Source organism: Pan paniscus, chromosome 4 (assembly GCF_029289425.2).
Source record: "Pan paniscus chromosome 4, NHGRI_mPanPan1-v2.0_pri, whole genome shotgun sequence".
In the NCBI taxonomy this organism is placed as follows: domain Eukaryota; kingdom Metazoa; phylum Chordata; class Mammalia; order Primates; family Hominidae; genus Pan; species Pan paniscus.
The window spans coordinates 140,628,323-140,641,957 of NC_073253.2; the positions used below are offsets into that span (position 1 = coordinate 140,628,323).

The 13,635-nt window shown below is 37.4% G+C and overlaps 1 protein-coding gene across 1 annotated transcript in view; it reads right to left on the reverse strand.

The window, feature by feature from the left end:
* Window positions 1-1,630: 1,630 nt before the first annotated feature.
* The window catches only part of PRELID2 (PRELI domain containing 2), a 458,899-nt gene continuing 446,894 nt past the window's right edge, over window positions 1,631-13,635 (reverse strand). Inside the window, exon 8 of the transcript XR_010112231.1 lies at window positions 1,631-7,174. The gene's annotated coding sequence lies outside the window, so the exon portion shown is untranslated. The remainder of the gene's footprint in view (window positions 7,175-13,635) is intronic.

The following is a 13,635-nucleotide window of genomic DNA, read 5'->3' on the forward strand; positions in this document are numbered from 1 at the left end:
TTTCCTGGTTAATATCCTGAAGTGTGTTTCCCAGCTTGTTTCCATTCTCTCCATCTCCTTCAGGTACTCCAATCAATCACAGCTTTGGTCTTTTTATGAAGTCTCATATTTCTTGGAGGCTTTGTTCATTTCTTTTCATTCTTTTTTCTCTAATCTTGTCTGCATGCCTTATTTCAGCAAGGTGGCCTTCAAACTCTGACATCCTTTCTTCCACTTAGTCAATTTGGCTTTTGATACTTGTATATGTTTCATGAAGTTCTTGTTCTGTGTTTTTCAGCTCCATCAGGTCATTTATGTTCCTATTTAAACTGGTTATTCTAATCAGCATCTCCTCTATCCTTTTATTAGGGTTCTTAGCTTCTTTGCATTGGGTTAGAACATGCTACTTTAGCTCAGCATTGTTTTTTATTACCCATCTTCCCAACCCTTCTTCGTTCAATTCATCCATCTCATCCTCCATCCAGTTCTGTGCCCTTGCTGGAGAGACACTGTGATCATTTGGAGGAGAAGAGGCACTCTGGCATTTCAGGTTTTCAGCATATTTTCTTTGATTCTTTCTCACCTTTGTGAGTTTGTCTAGTTTCAATGTTTGAGGATGCTGATCCTTGAATGGAGTTTTTGTGGGGGCTTTTTTATTGTTGTCATGTTCTGCTTGTTTGTTTTTCTTTCAATAATCAGGTCCCACTTCTGTAGGGCTGCTGTGGTTTGCTGGGGTTTCACTTCAGGACCTCTTCATCTGGTTTGTACCTGCATCTGAAAATGTCACTCAAGGAGGCTGGATAATAGCAAAGATGAGTGCCTACTCCTTCTTCAGGAATCTCTGACCTCAAGGGGCACCAATCTGATACCAGTAGAATCATTCCTGTATAGGGTGTCTGACAATCCTTGTTGGAGGGTCTCACCCAGTTGGGTGTCCAGGGGAATAGGACCCGTTTAATGAAGCACTTTGTCCCTTGGTGGAGAGGGTGTGCTTTGCTGGGGATAAACTCGCTCATCTGGGCTTCCCAGATTCCTCAGAACTAGAAGGAGGAAAGGCGAAGTCTGCTGATCAGCAGAGACTGGGGCCAGCCCTCTCCCTAGGGGCTCAGGCCCAGGGAGATCTGGGTTCTGTCCCTGAGCCTCTAGCTGAAGTTAATGGAGTTCCTTCAGGGAAGGCCTGTGCAGTGAGGAAGGATGAGTCATGGTCAGGCCTGAAAAGGCACTCTGGCTGTAATCTGCCACAGCTGGTTTGGTGGGCTCTTGGCGACACATCTTGGGGCCAAGCCATCCAGCCCCTTGGCTCCAGCAGGGGAAAAGCACAGCCTGGAGCTATAGAGATGCATGCTGCCCTTCCCCAACCCAGAGAGCTAATGTGTTAGGCAGTTGTGAGTGCCAGTGCTGGCTGCTATGTTGAATAGAAGTGGTGAAAGAGGGCATTCTTTTCTTGTGCCAGTTTTCACTGGAAATGCTTCCAGCTTTTGCCGTTCAGTATGATATGGGCTGTGGGTTTGTCATAGATGGCTCTTATTATTTTGAGGTATTTGCCTTTAATACCTAGTTACTAGGAGTTTTTAACATGCAGTGGTGTTAAAATTTATCAGAAGACTTTTCTGCATGTATTGTGAAATCATGTATTTTTTGTCCTTAGTTCTCTTTACGTGATGAATCACATTTATTGACTTGTGTATGTTGAACTATCCTTGCATTCCAGGGATAAAGCCTACTTGATCTTGATGGATAAGCTCTTTGATATGCTGCTGGATTTAGTTTGCCAGTATTTCATTGAAGATTTTTGCATCAAAGTTCATCAAGAATATTGGCCTAAAGTTTTCTCTTTTTCTGTTGTGTCTTTGCCAGGTTTTGATATCAGAATGATACTGACCTCATAGAATGAGGTGGGAAGGAGTCCCTTCTCCTCAATTTTTTTGTAATAGCTTCAGCAAGAATGGTACCAGCTCTTCTTTGTACATCTGGTAGAATTCACCTGTGAATCCATCTGTTCCTGGGCTTTTTTTAGTTTGTAGGCTATTACTGACTCAATTTCAGAGCTTGTTATTGGTCTGTTTAGGGATTCAGTTCTTCCTGGTTCAGTCTTAAGAGGCTGTATGAATCCAGCAATTTATCCATTTCTTCTAGAGTTTTTATTTTATGTGCATAGATGTTCATAATATTCTCTGATGAGGTTGTTTGTATTTCTGTAGGATCAATGGTAATATCTCCCTTGTTTCTGATTGCGTTTATTTGAATTTTCTCTTTTCTTCTTTATTAGTCTAGATAGCAGTCTATCTATTTTATAATTTTTTTTGAAAGACAGGTGTCTGGGTTTGTGGATTTTTTGAATGTTTTCTTCTCCCTTAATCTCTTTTAGTTCGTCTCTGATTTTGGTTATTTCTTGTCTTCTGCTAGTTTTGGTTGTGTTTGCTCTTGGTTATCTAGTTCTTTTAATTGTGATATTAGGTTGTTAATGTGAGATCTTTCTAACTTTTGATGTGGACATTTAGTGCTATAAATTTCCCTCTTAACACTCTGCCTTAGATGTGTCCCAGAGATTCTGGTCTGATGTATATTTGTTGTCATTAGTTTGAAAGAACTTCTTGACTTCTGCTTTAATTTCATTATTTACCTAAAAGTCATTCAAGAGAAGGTTATTCAATTTCCATGTAATTGCATAGTTTTAAGTAAATTTATTACTCTTGATTTCTAGTTTAATTGCACTGTGGTCTGACAGATTGTTTGTTATGATTTCAGTTCTTTTGCACTGGCTCTGAAGTGTTTTACTTCCAATTACATGATCAGTTTTAGAGTATGTGCAGATAAGAAGAATGTGTGTTCTGTTGGCTTTTGGTGAAGAGTTCTGTAGATGTTTACCAGGTCCATTTGATCTAGTGCTGAGTTCAGGTCCTGAATATCTTTGTGATCTGTCTACTACTGTCAGTGGGGAATTAAAGTCTCTCACTACTATTGTGTGCAAGTCTAAGTCTTTTTTAAGGTCTCTAAGAACTTGCTTTATGAATCTGGGTGCTCCTGTGTTGGTTGCATATATATTTAAGACAGTTAAATCTTCTTGTTGTGTTAAACCCTTTACTGTTATGCAATGTCCTTCTTTGTCTTTTTTTAATTTTTGTTCACTTAAAGACTGTTTTGTCAGAAACTAGGATTGCAACCCCGTTTTCTTGGTAAATTTTTCTCCATCCCTTTATTTTGAGCCTATGTGTGTCATTTCACCCATCAAGAAATGGGTCTCTTGAAAGCAGCATACCAATGGGTCTTGGTTCATTATTCAGCTTGCCACTCTGTGTCTTTTAATTGGGAAATTTAGCCCATTTACATTCAAGGCTAGTATTGATATGTGTGGATTTGATCCTGTCATCATGTTGTTGGCTGGTTATTTTGCAGAATTGTTTATGTGGTTGCTTTATAGTATCACTGGTCTTCCTTCAACAACTCTTGTAAGGCAGTTCTGGTGATAACAAATTCCCTCTGCATTTGTTTGTCTGAAAAGGATGTTATTTCTCCTCATTTATGAAGCTTAGTTTGACCAGATATAAAATTCTGGATTGGAATTTCTTTTAAGAAAGTTGGCTATAGGCTCCCAATCTCTTCTGTCTTCCAGGGTTTCAGCTGAGTGGTCTGCTGTTAGTCTGATGAGCTTCCCTTTGCAAATGACCTGACCTTTCTTTCTAGCTGCCTTTAACATTTTTTCTTTCATTTCAACCTCAGAAAATTTGCTGATTGTGTGTCTTGCGGAGGATCTTTTTTGAAGTATCTTACAGGGTTCTCTGAATTTCCTGAATTTGAATGTTGGGCTCTCTATCTAGGTTGGGGAATTTCTCATGGATGATATCCTGAAATATGTTTTCCAAGTTGGTTTCATTCTCCCTATCTCTTTCAGACATACCAGTGAATCATAGATTTGGTATCTTTACATAATCCCACATTTCTCAGAGGTTTTGTTCATTTCTTGTCATTCTTTTTTCTCTATTATTGTCTGACTGTCTTATTTCAGAAAGCCAGTATTCAAACCCTGAGATTCTTTTCTTTGCTTGGTCTGTTCTGCCACTAATACTTGTAATTGCACTATGAAATTCTTGTAGTGTATTTTTTGGCTCTATTAGGTCAGTTACATTATTTTCTATACTGGCTATTTTGTCAGTCAGTTTCTGCATTGTTTTATTATACTTTTTAGCTTCCTTGGATTGGGTTCCAAGGTACTCCTGTAATTCAACAATCTACATTTCTACTCATATTTTGAATTCTATTTCTGTCATTTCAGCCATCTCAGCCTGGTTCGGAACCCTTGCTAGAGAGGTGATGCAGTTATTTGAAGAAAAGAAGACATTCTGGCTCTTTAAGTTGTCAGGGTTCCTTTGCTGATTCTTTTTCATCTTTGTGGGCTTATCTACCTTCAATCTTTGAGAGTGTCAACCTTTGGATTATTTTTCTTTTTTTCTATTAGATGAAGTTTGGATTATTTTTCTTTTTTTTCTATTAGATGAATTTGAGGGTTTGATTCTGGTATAAGGTTGATTCAGCCAGCTGGACTTATTTCCGGAAGATTTTAGGGGGCCAATGCACAGCCCCCAACTCCTAGACTGCATGTTTTAATTCTGGAAGATTTGTACTGGGTCCCAACTTTGTTCTCTGGTTTCTTAATGATAGGAATCCACTTCACTGGGGAAGGGGCCAAGGAGGTGCTCCCAGACTGCTGGTCACTGCACTCCAATGGGTGGTGTCAGCCAAGTGTTTCATAGTGCAGTGACAGTGGATCTAGTCTCATAGTAGCAGCTGTGGCAGAGTCCTAGTAGGTGCTGGACTGCCTGACACCCTGTCAGTATTCACCACAATGGCAGAGGCAATGCAGCTGGAATAAGGGGTGAGGGGCTCCTTCTGGTGATTATGTGCATGGTTGTACTGGAGGTGGTGTTGGCTTGGAGGCAGGGTGCTTGTGGGCACAGTTCTAGATGGCTTCTCTGTGCCCAGCAAGCAAGAGTGGTCACTCAGGGTGAGGTAGGATCCACCGTTCTCTGTGCAATGTTAACACAGAGTATGGTGCTGGTGGTGGCAGAGATGGCTGGCTCTGCTCACCAAGGCTTCACCTGCAATGGAATTTGGAGCAGGGAGCAGGGATGGAGCACAGACATACATATATACCACACAGACATACAGACAGCAAAGCAATGTGGGGAGTTGCTGTGGGCCAAGGGGAAGCTACAGCATAAGGAGGGAGCATGAAGGCTGGTACATGGTCACAGGAGCCAACCAGCAGAAGCTTCGCAAGTCAGGCATGTTTTATGAAGCAGAAGCTATGGTGTGGGCCCCGAGAGCACTCAAGACTGCCCTTCAAGCAAGCATGTCCAGGCTAGATCCCCAGGAGAGACCAGGAGACCAACAGGTGGTCAGGTCAGACCAGCCATGTCTGATGGGCAAGACTACCCTACAGAGTTCAGGTCCAACAGTTCCTTTAGGGCTAAAGGCTATGGGAGCAAGTCAATGCTAGGGGGACGGCCCTTTCTGGCCATGGTCTGCTATGGCCATGCTCCTGCACCAAACCCTCTGGGCTCTACATCAGCTGCCTTGCTGCCCCTACCACTTCTCTAGGCTGCTCTCCCTGCTAATTTAAGTGTCCATGGTGGTTGAGGGGTCTCCTCCTGCCGGGGTCCCAGAGGCCCATGGCAACAGTGGGTTGCTCCTTGCCAGTTTAACTCAATTATTCCTCCAGAGCCATTGGGGGCCAGAAATAAGTCCCAGTACTTGGTAGCCCCATGCAGCGTTCCCAGATTTCTCCCCCTTCAGCCCAGCTTTTGTGTCTTCCCTTTATCCACTCTTGGTGCCTTCCCTCTGAAGATCTGTTAGGAGCACGCCAGTTCTTATGGTCCCTTGATGGGAGCTGTTTCACCTGGCTGCTCTAATCGGCCACCTTGTCCTCCTCCAAAAGTTATTTTCTAAATGCCCCCATGTGGCATGATTAACTTAAAATTTCAGCTCAAATATAACTTCTCAACAAAGTCTTCTGTAGTTTCCACTCTAAATCAGCACTTCTGATTTTACACATTCATAGTAAGTATGTTTTATTATATTTTACATATTTTTTCTTTTTGTTACAGAATATTGTTTTTATTTTAGTACCTACTGGTTTGCTCTTTAGCCTTCATCCAGTTTTTACAGTAGAGCTATTTTTGGATTCCCTCACTATAATGGCATTAAATATGTTTCAGTTGAATGAAATAATGAATGAAAGAATGAATATGAGATCCTTGAAGGCTTTGATGAGCTTTTCTTTTACTTGGCCCCCACACATGCCTAAAATATTGTCATCCATAACAAAGGGTCTTGATAAGTGTTATATAAATAAAATAAATCCAATCAGTGACCTAAAAACTATGGGACACAGGTTTTATGCATGTTCTAGAACAACAAAAACTATGTAACATAGAACATTAGTTCCATGGAACATAATAAAATAGGTGTTAAATGTTGAAAGAATGATCCACTGGAAATTCTGGTTCATCGTAGCATGTATTTTGCATAGAATTCACCTTTTCAGTTAAAAACTACAAATTCTGAACAAGTTGTCTCTAAAAAGCAATAATTTAAAGGCCCTAAGAGTGATTAAACACAGACAAAGTTAAATAAATTCAACTCTTAAAAGATAAAAACCAAAGTCAGTTCCATGTTTATGCATCTATCCCATGCAGGGCACTTTCCATCAAAACACCTGAAACTCAAGCAAAACGATGCAGTCTTTCTGAATTAAATTGTGAGAGAAAAACTTCAGAACTTTCAGAGAGGCTTGAAAATGAGGAGGGAAATCCTGAAAAAGAGAATGGCACAGAGTGGGGAGCCCCAAAAATCTACATATTGGGTTGGTGCAAAATTAAATGCAGTTTTTTGTTATTACTTTTAATGGCAAAAACCACAATTAGTTTTTCACCAATCTAAAACAAACTTTAATTCTCAGCTGATGTCTGTATTGTGCATGTGTGGATGACATTATATGAAGTTCAGTGGAAATCAACAGCCAAAAACTTGAAAAAGTTTAGAAGGTATTTTAGCTGCTACTCACCATAGAGGAGAACAAATTGGGTCCCAACAACGTAAAGAGCCTTGGTATTTGAAACGTCAGAGTCTTCCACTGAAACTCAAAAACAGCCATACCTCAGAAGTAAATGGTATGATCCAGAACTGAGAGATTTTTCTGCGAACAAAGCAAGACATTCTTATAAGAGTAAGATAAGAATACCACAAGTTCAAGATAATCAACCTTCTATAACAAAAATAATTCTACAGAGGAGCATAACAGAACATATTATCTCTGTAAAGTATCATCTACTGTGTTCATTAAAATTATAAGACACATATTTTAAAACCCAGAAAACTGGGATGCATAGTCAAGAGGAAAAAAAATCTATTGAAATAGACCCTGGGATTACTTAGTTTTTTTTTTTTTAATTTAGCAGAAAAAATGACAAAATACGTTGACTAACTTTAAAGTGGGGGGTAGTCATAATTAAAACAAAAGGATGAATGGGAAATCTCAGAAGAGAAATTGAGACCCTTAAAATATAGAAATTCTAACACTTAAAAACTATACCAGAAACTTAAAAGTCACTGGATGAATTATTAACAAATGAGACACAGCACAGAAAGAATTAGTTAACTTGAAGACAGAGCAATAAAAAGTATACAAGCTAAAGAACAGATAGTAAAAGACTGAAAAAAGATTAACACATCTTCAGTAACCTGTGTGAATAATGTTAAGCAGTCTAGCGTACATAAAATTGAAGTTCCAAAAAAATAAAAGTGATAATAGAACAAAAATAGTTAATCAATTAATAAACCAAATGTTTCAAAATTTGTTGGAAAAATATTAATTTTGAGATTCAAAAATCTCAGCAAATGAAACATTTTATAGTAAAATTTCTGAAAAAGATAATAAGAAAATCTTGACAGAAGCCAGAGAATAATACATTATATACAAGATAATAATAAAAATGGCAGATAACTTTTTGTCAAAAACAAGAGTCAAGAAGGCAATAAAATGGTCTTTCAAGTAAAAGTATGAATATTAAATATCCATCCAGCATTTTTTCTAGCAAAAATAAAATGAAAGATAAGACAAAGATATTTTCTAGTACACAAAACCAGAGAACTAATTACCAGCAGACCCATACTACAAAAAATGCTGTCTCTTAAGGATCTCTTATGAGGCTGGTCTAGTGGCAACACATTCCCTTAGCATTTACTTGTCTGAAAAATATTTCATTTTTCCTTCAAACCTCAGCATCACACAATATATCCATGTAACAAACTTGTACATATACCTCCAGAATCTAAAATAAAAATTTGAAATTTTAAAAATAAAATAATATAAAAAATGAAATAGTGTAAACTTTACCAAAATATATAACAATGATCTATATTAAAACCTCTGAAACACTACTGAGAGAATTTTAAAATACCTAAATAAATGGAGAGGTGTACTATATTCATAGATTGAAAGACTCAACATTGTTAAGATATCATTTCCTCCAGATTGATCTGTAGACTCAATGCAATCTCAATCAACTTCCCAATAAATTTTTTAAAAATAAAAAATTTACACTGATTCTAAAACATGTGGGAAAAAAAAGCAAACCCAAAATCTAGCACAGAAATACACACACACATCCATATACATGTGTGTATATATATCTTACACTCAAATATATATATACTCAAATAACTATATATGCATTCATATATACATATATACACACATACGTACATATATACACACATATATGTACGGATATACAGCTATTTCATTTATACACACACACACATACACACATCCATATATATATATACACACACACATATGTGTGTGTGTATGTGTGTGTGTACAAATGAGAAAGCTGAAATACATTACCTTTTCTAAGATCTAGTATAAAACTAGTAAACTCATAATCAAATAGATAAATATAATAAAATAGAGAAACCAGAAATAAACCCATATAAAAACTACAGTCAGATGATTTTCATCAAAGAAGCCAATGCACTTCAATAGGGAAAAAATCTTTTTAACAAATGATGTGAAATAACTAAATGTCAGCACGCAAAAAAAAAAAAAAAATCTCAATTTTTAGCTCACACCATGCACAAAAATTAATTTTAGGTGGATTGTAGACCTACAAGTTAAAGTTAAGTGTAAAAATCTTCTAGAAGAAAATGTGAGAAAAATTAGAAATATCCTTTTGATCTTAGGGTAAGCAAACATTTCTTAAAAAGAAGACCCAAAGAGGACCACAGATTGGCACACACATGCACATACACACACACATACACACACACACATTTGAGTGTGTATATTTAACTATGTATGTGTATATATATATGTGTGTGTATATATGTATGTATGTGTGTGTATATATATGAGTATAGGATACATAATACATTTTTACAAATCATTAATAAAAGCACAAACAATTCAATTTAAAACTTTGAACACATTTCATAAAAGAAGGTATACTAACGGCCAGTATGCACATGAGAAGATACTCAAGATCATTAACCTTTGAGTAAGTGAAAGTGAAAACCACAATGATGCACCATTTTAAACTCAAGAATAGATAAGCTTCACGAGACTGACAATACCAGATGTGAGTGAGAGTGTGGAAGAACTGGGCATTTCATACTTCGCTAAAGAGAGAATGTAAAATTGGTCATCCACTTACCAACCTATTTCACATAGGCATTTATCCAAGATTAATGACAGCATAAATCCATAAAAATAGTTCCACAATATATTCAAAATGACTTTATTCATAATATCCAAAACTGAAAACAATGCAAATGTTCATCAACAGGAGAATGGATACAAACTCTAATATATTCATACAATGGAATGTTTTTCTAGCAACATAAATGAATGATATATAAATACATGCAACAATATATATGAATATTCAAAACATATATTGAATAAAAGAAAACAGAAATGAAAGGTTTCATACTGTATGATTCCATTTACATAAAATATAAGAACAGGCAAAATAATCTGTGGTAATCGTATTAGGCTGTTCTTGCATTACTATAATGAAATACGTGAGACTGGGTAATTTGTAAGAAAAGAGCCTTAATTGGCTCCCAGTTTTGCAGGCTGTATAGAAAGCATAGCTCCAGCATCAGCTTCTGGGCATGCCTCTAGAAGTTTACAATCATGGCGGAAGGTGAAGTAGGATTTTGCATGTCACATGGCAAAAGCAGGAGGCAGAGAAAGACAGGGAGGTGCCATACACTTTTAAACAGCAGGCTCTCACGAGAAGTCACTCTGCCACGAGGAGAGCACCAACAGTATGGTTGTAAACCATTCATGAGAAATCCATCTTCATGATCCATTCACCTTCCACCAGGCCCCACCTCTAATACTGGTAATGACATTTCAACATGAGATTTTGGGTGGGGACAAATACACAAACTATATCATAATAGAAACCAGAACAGTAGTTTCTGATGACTGGTAGGTACAGTGTAAGAGTGAATTTTAGAGGGTCGATAGGAATGTGTTACATCTTGATTTGGGTGGTGATTACACAAGTGTATATATGTATCAAAACTTACTAAATTATACACTTATAGTCTGCGTGTTATACTGCATGTAAAATGTACTTCCATAAAAGTATTTAAAATTTTTTAAATGTATCTTTTATAAAAATTGGAATTGAAAATGCCAGATCTTCCAAAGTTAAGCATGTTCCTTTCCCGAAGGACTTTTCAGTACCTTCAAAAAGACAAATAAACATGGTTAAGTGTCTGTGAAAAAAATCTAGTCTTTATCATTGCCCTGAGTTATTTGTCTATAAAATTTTTTGTCCTTCCATAGCATTTTGAAGTACAAATAGTCTGCAGAAAATGCCTTTGGAAGTGCCGCTCAGATGGTGTCTTCCATCAGAAGCGATAGTTGCCTGGGCAACACTGTGTGGAGGAAAAATGCAAACTGACCACTCTGTCTGATAGGATCTAGTCTGGAAACCAATTTAACTTCAGTAATGAGAAATCCTAACCATCAAATTTTTGCAACTCATACATTTTTCACTACTGTAACACATGGTAGTAAATAATGTAGGACTGTTTCCTCTTTTACCAAGAACTTTTGGCCTATAAGTACAGATAGCACCAGAGAATTATTGCATTTTGTATTTCCATTCATGGAAATTCAGCCAATTGTGATGTTCTTTAGAAGTGGAATTATTTATATTTAGATCATAAATGACATTGCATCCTTCAAGGCCCAACTAAAATGCCACCTTTATGAATTCTTCATAAAGCCTTTCCAGTACCTTAACAAACTGAAAACATATTTTCTTTCACTGAACACCTCTGTTTTGTGTTCTCATAGGGTTTGGCTCTGTGTCCCCACCCAGATCTCGTCTTGAATTGTAATCCCCATAATCCTTCTGTGTCAAGGGAGGGACAACGTGGGAGGTGATTGGATCACGGGGGCTGTATTAGTCTATTCCCAGGGTGCTATAAAGGCATACCCAAGACTAGGTAATTTATAAAGGAAAGAGGTTTAATTGACTAACAGTTCAGCATGGCTGGGGAGTCCTCAAGAAACTTACAATCATGGCAGAAAGGGAAGCAAACACGTTCTTCTTCACGTGGTGGCAGCAAGGATAAGTGCAGAGTGAAGGGGGAAAATAACCCTTATAAAACTATCAGATCTCATGAGAACTCACCCACTCTCATGAGAACAGCATGGAGGTGGAGGTAACCACCCCCATGATTCAATTACCTTCCACCAGGTCCCTCCCATGACACAGGTGGATTATGAGAACCACAGTTCAAGATGAGATACGGATGAAGACACAGCCAAATCATATCAGGGGCAGTTTCTCCCATGCTGTTCTCAGGATAATGAGTGAGATCTCATGAGATCTGATGGTTTCATAGGCAGTTTTCCCTGCTCTTGCCTGATCTCTCTTGCCTGCCATTATGTAAGACATGCCCCTTCCCCTTCCATCATGATTGTAAGTTTCCTGAGGCCTCCCCAGCCATGCAGAACTGTGAGTCAATCAAACCTCTTCACTTTATAAATTAACCAGTCTCAGGTATGTCTTTATAGCAGTGTGAAAACAGACTAATACATGGCCCTTATTATTTTCTGTCTTTTGTTGGCATTATTTGTATTGTTTACATATACTACCACAGGACAGAAATTATAGCTTAATAATATCTCTCTTACACAAATATCTCATAGAATAAATTCTTAACACTTGTTGAAATAATAAATGAGCACTTGATATGGTCATTTTTATAGAGGAGCTTCAACCTCTGGAATCATAATGTTGCATTTCAAGAAATTACTTGTTCTACATCACTTTATAACATTAATTCTCCTGGGAGCAGCCCAAATAAAATTGAACGGCTGGTTATTTTCCTTACTGAACTCAACAAGCCACTTTATCCTAAGTGAGAAGCCCTCTTCTGTTTCTAAAGATCAGTGACATAGCTTTATTATGTATGATTTTCCAAAAAGGTTCATTTTACATAAATTAATAGTAGTCAATAAATCAATAGATATTTACATAGCATTCATTTTGCAAATAACACTCAGGTAATGTACATGACCAGGTATACTTACTAAATGGTTCAATTTGTGATACCATCAAACCTGAACAAATATAACCTGAATATTGCTCTTAGATATGTCAAAAAGCCTTTTATTTTTTTAAATGGGAATGTAGATGCATGGTTATGTTGGGCTAGTGAAATTACATATGCATAGTAGGGTATTCAAGGAGCAAAAATGTGGTTTTCAGCTAAAGTGAGAATATAATAATGGAAGGGATGACCTCTTCCATTTAACAGATGTGAGAAGTATGCCAGAAGAAGTGAGGGTAATGTGGGCAATGTCATTACATTAGTTAAGAAAAGAGCCTCATCTAGAACTTATATCTTTGACACTTGACCCAGGGATGTTAGAACTTGTTCACATTCTGTTTCTTTATAAAGAATTTATACTTACCATCAATTAACCAGTAAAATGTCTACGCACTTAAAAACTGAAGTTGTTTTACTTATGATTGTACTTTTTTGACCATACATGGCTTCTAATCACCTGGACATTGGTTTAAAGACAATCTAGGCTGAGCATGGTGGCTCACATCTGTAATAGCAGCACTTTGGGAGGCCAAGGTGGGAGGATTGCTTCAGCCCAGGAATTTCAGACCCACCTGAGCAACATAAGGAGACCCTGTCTGTACAAAAAATACAAAAATTAGCTGGGCATGGTGGAGCACATCTGTAGTCCCAGCTATTCTGGAGGCTGAGGTGGGAGGATTGCTTGAGCATGGGAGGTTGCAGTAAGCCCAGATTGCACCACTGCACTCCAGCCTAGGCAAGAGAGAAAGACCCTGTCTCAAAACAGAACCAAAAAAAAAAAAGACACTAAAATTGCAAACTTTAAAGTGGCAAAGTACTCTGTTAAAAAATATTTAAAGAGGCTTATCATTAATACAAAGATAAAACAGAATTCCAAACAGTTAGTAAAAATCAGAAAAGAACATTCAAGAGATAAAGGATGAGGATGGTAGAAACATTACAAGAACCTATCACTTAGCAGTAATGACCAGTAAAGTAGGGAATTGAGTGTTTGAAAAATGGGGTAAAAATAAG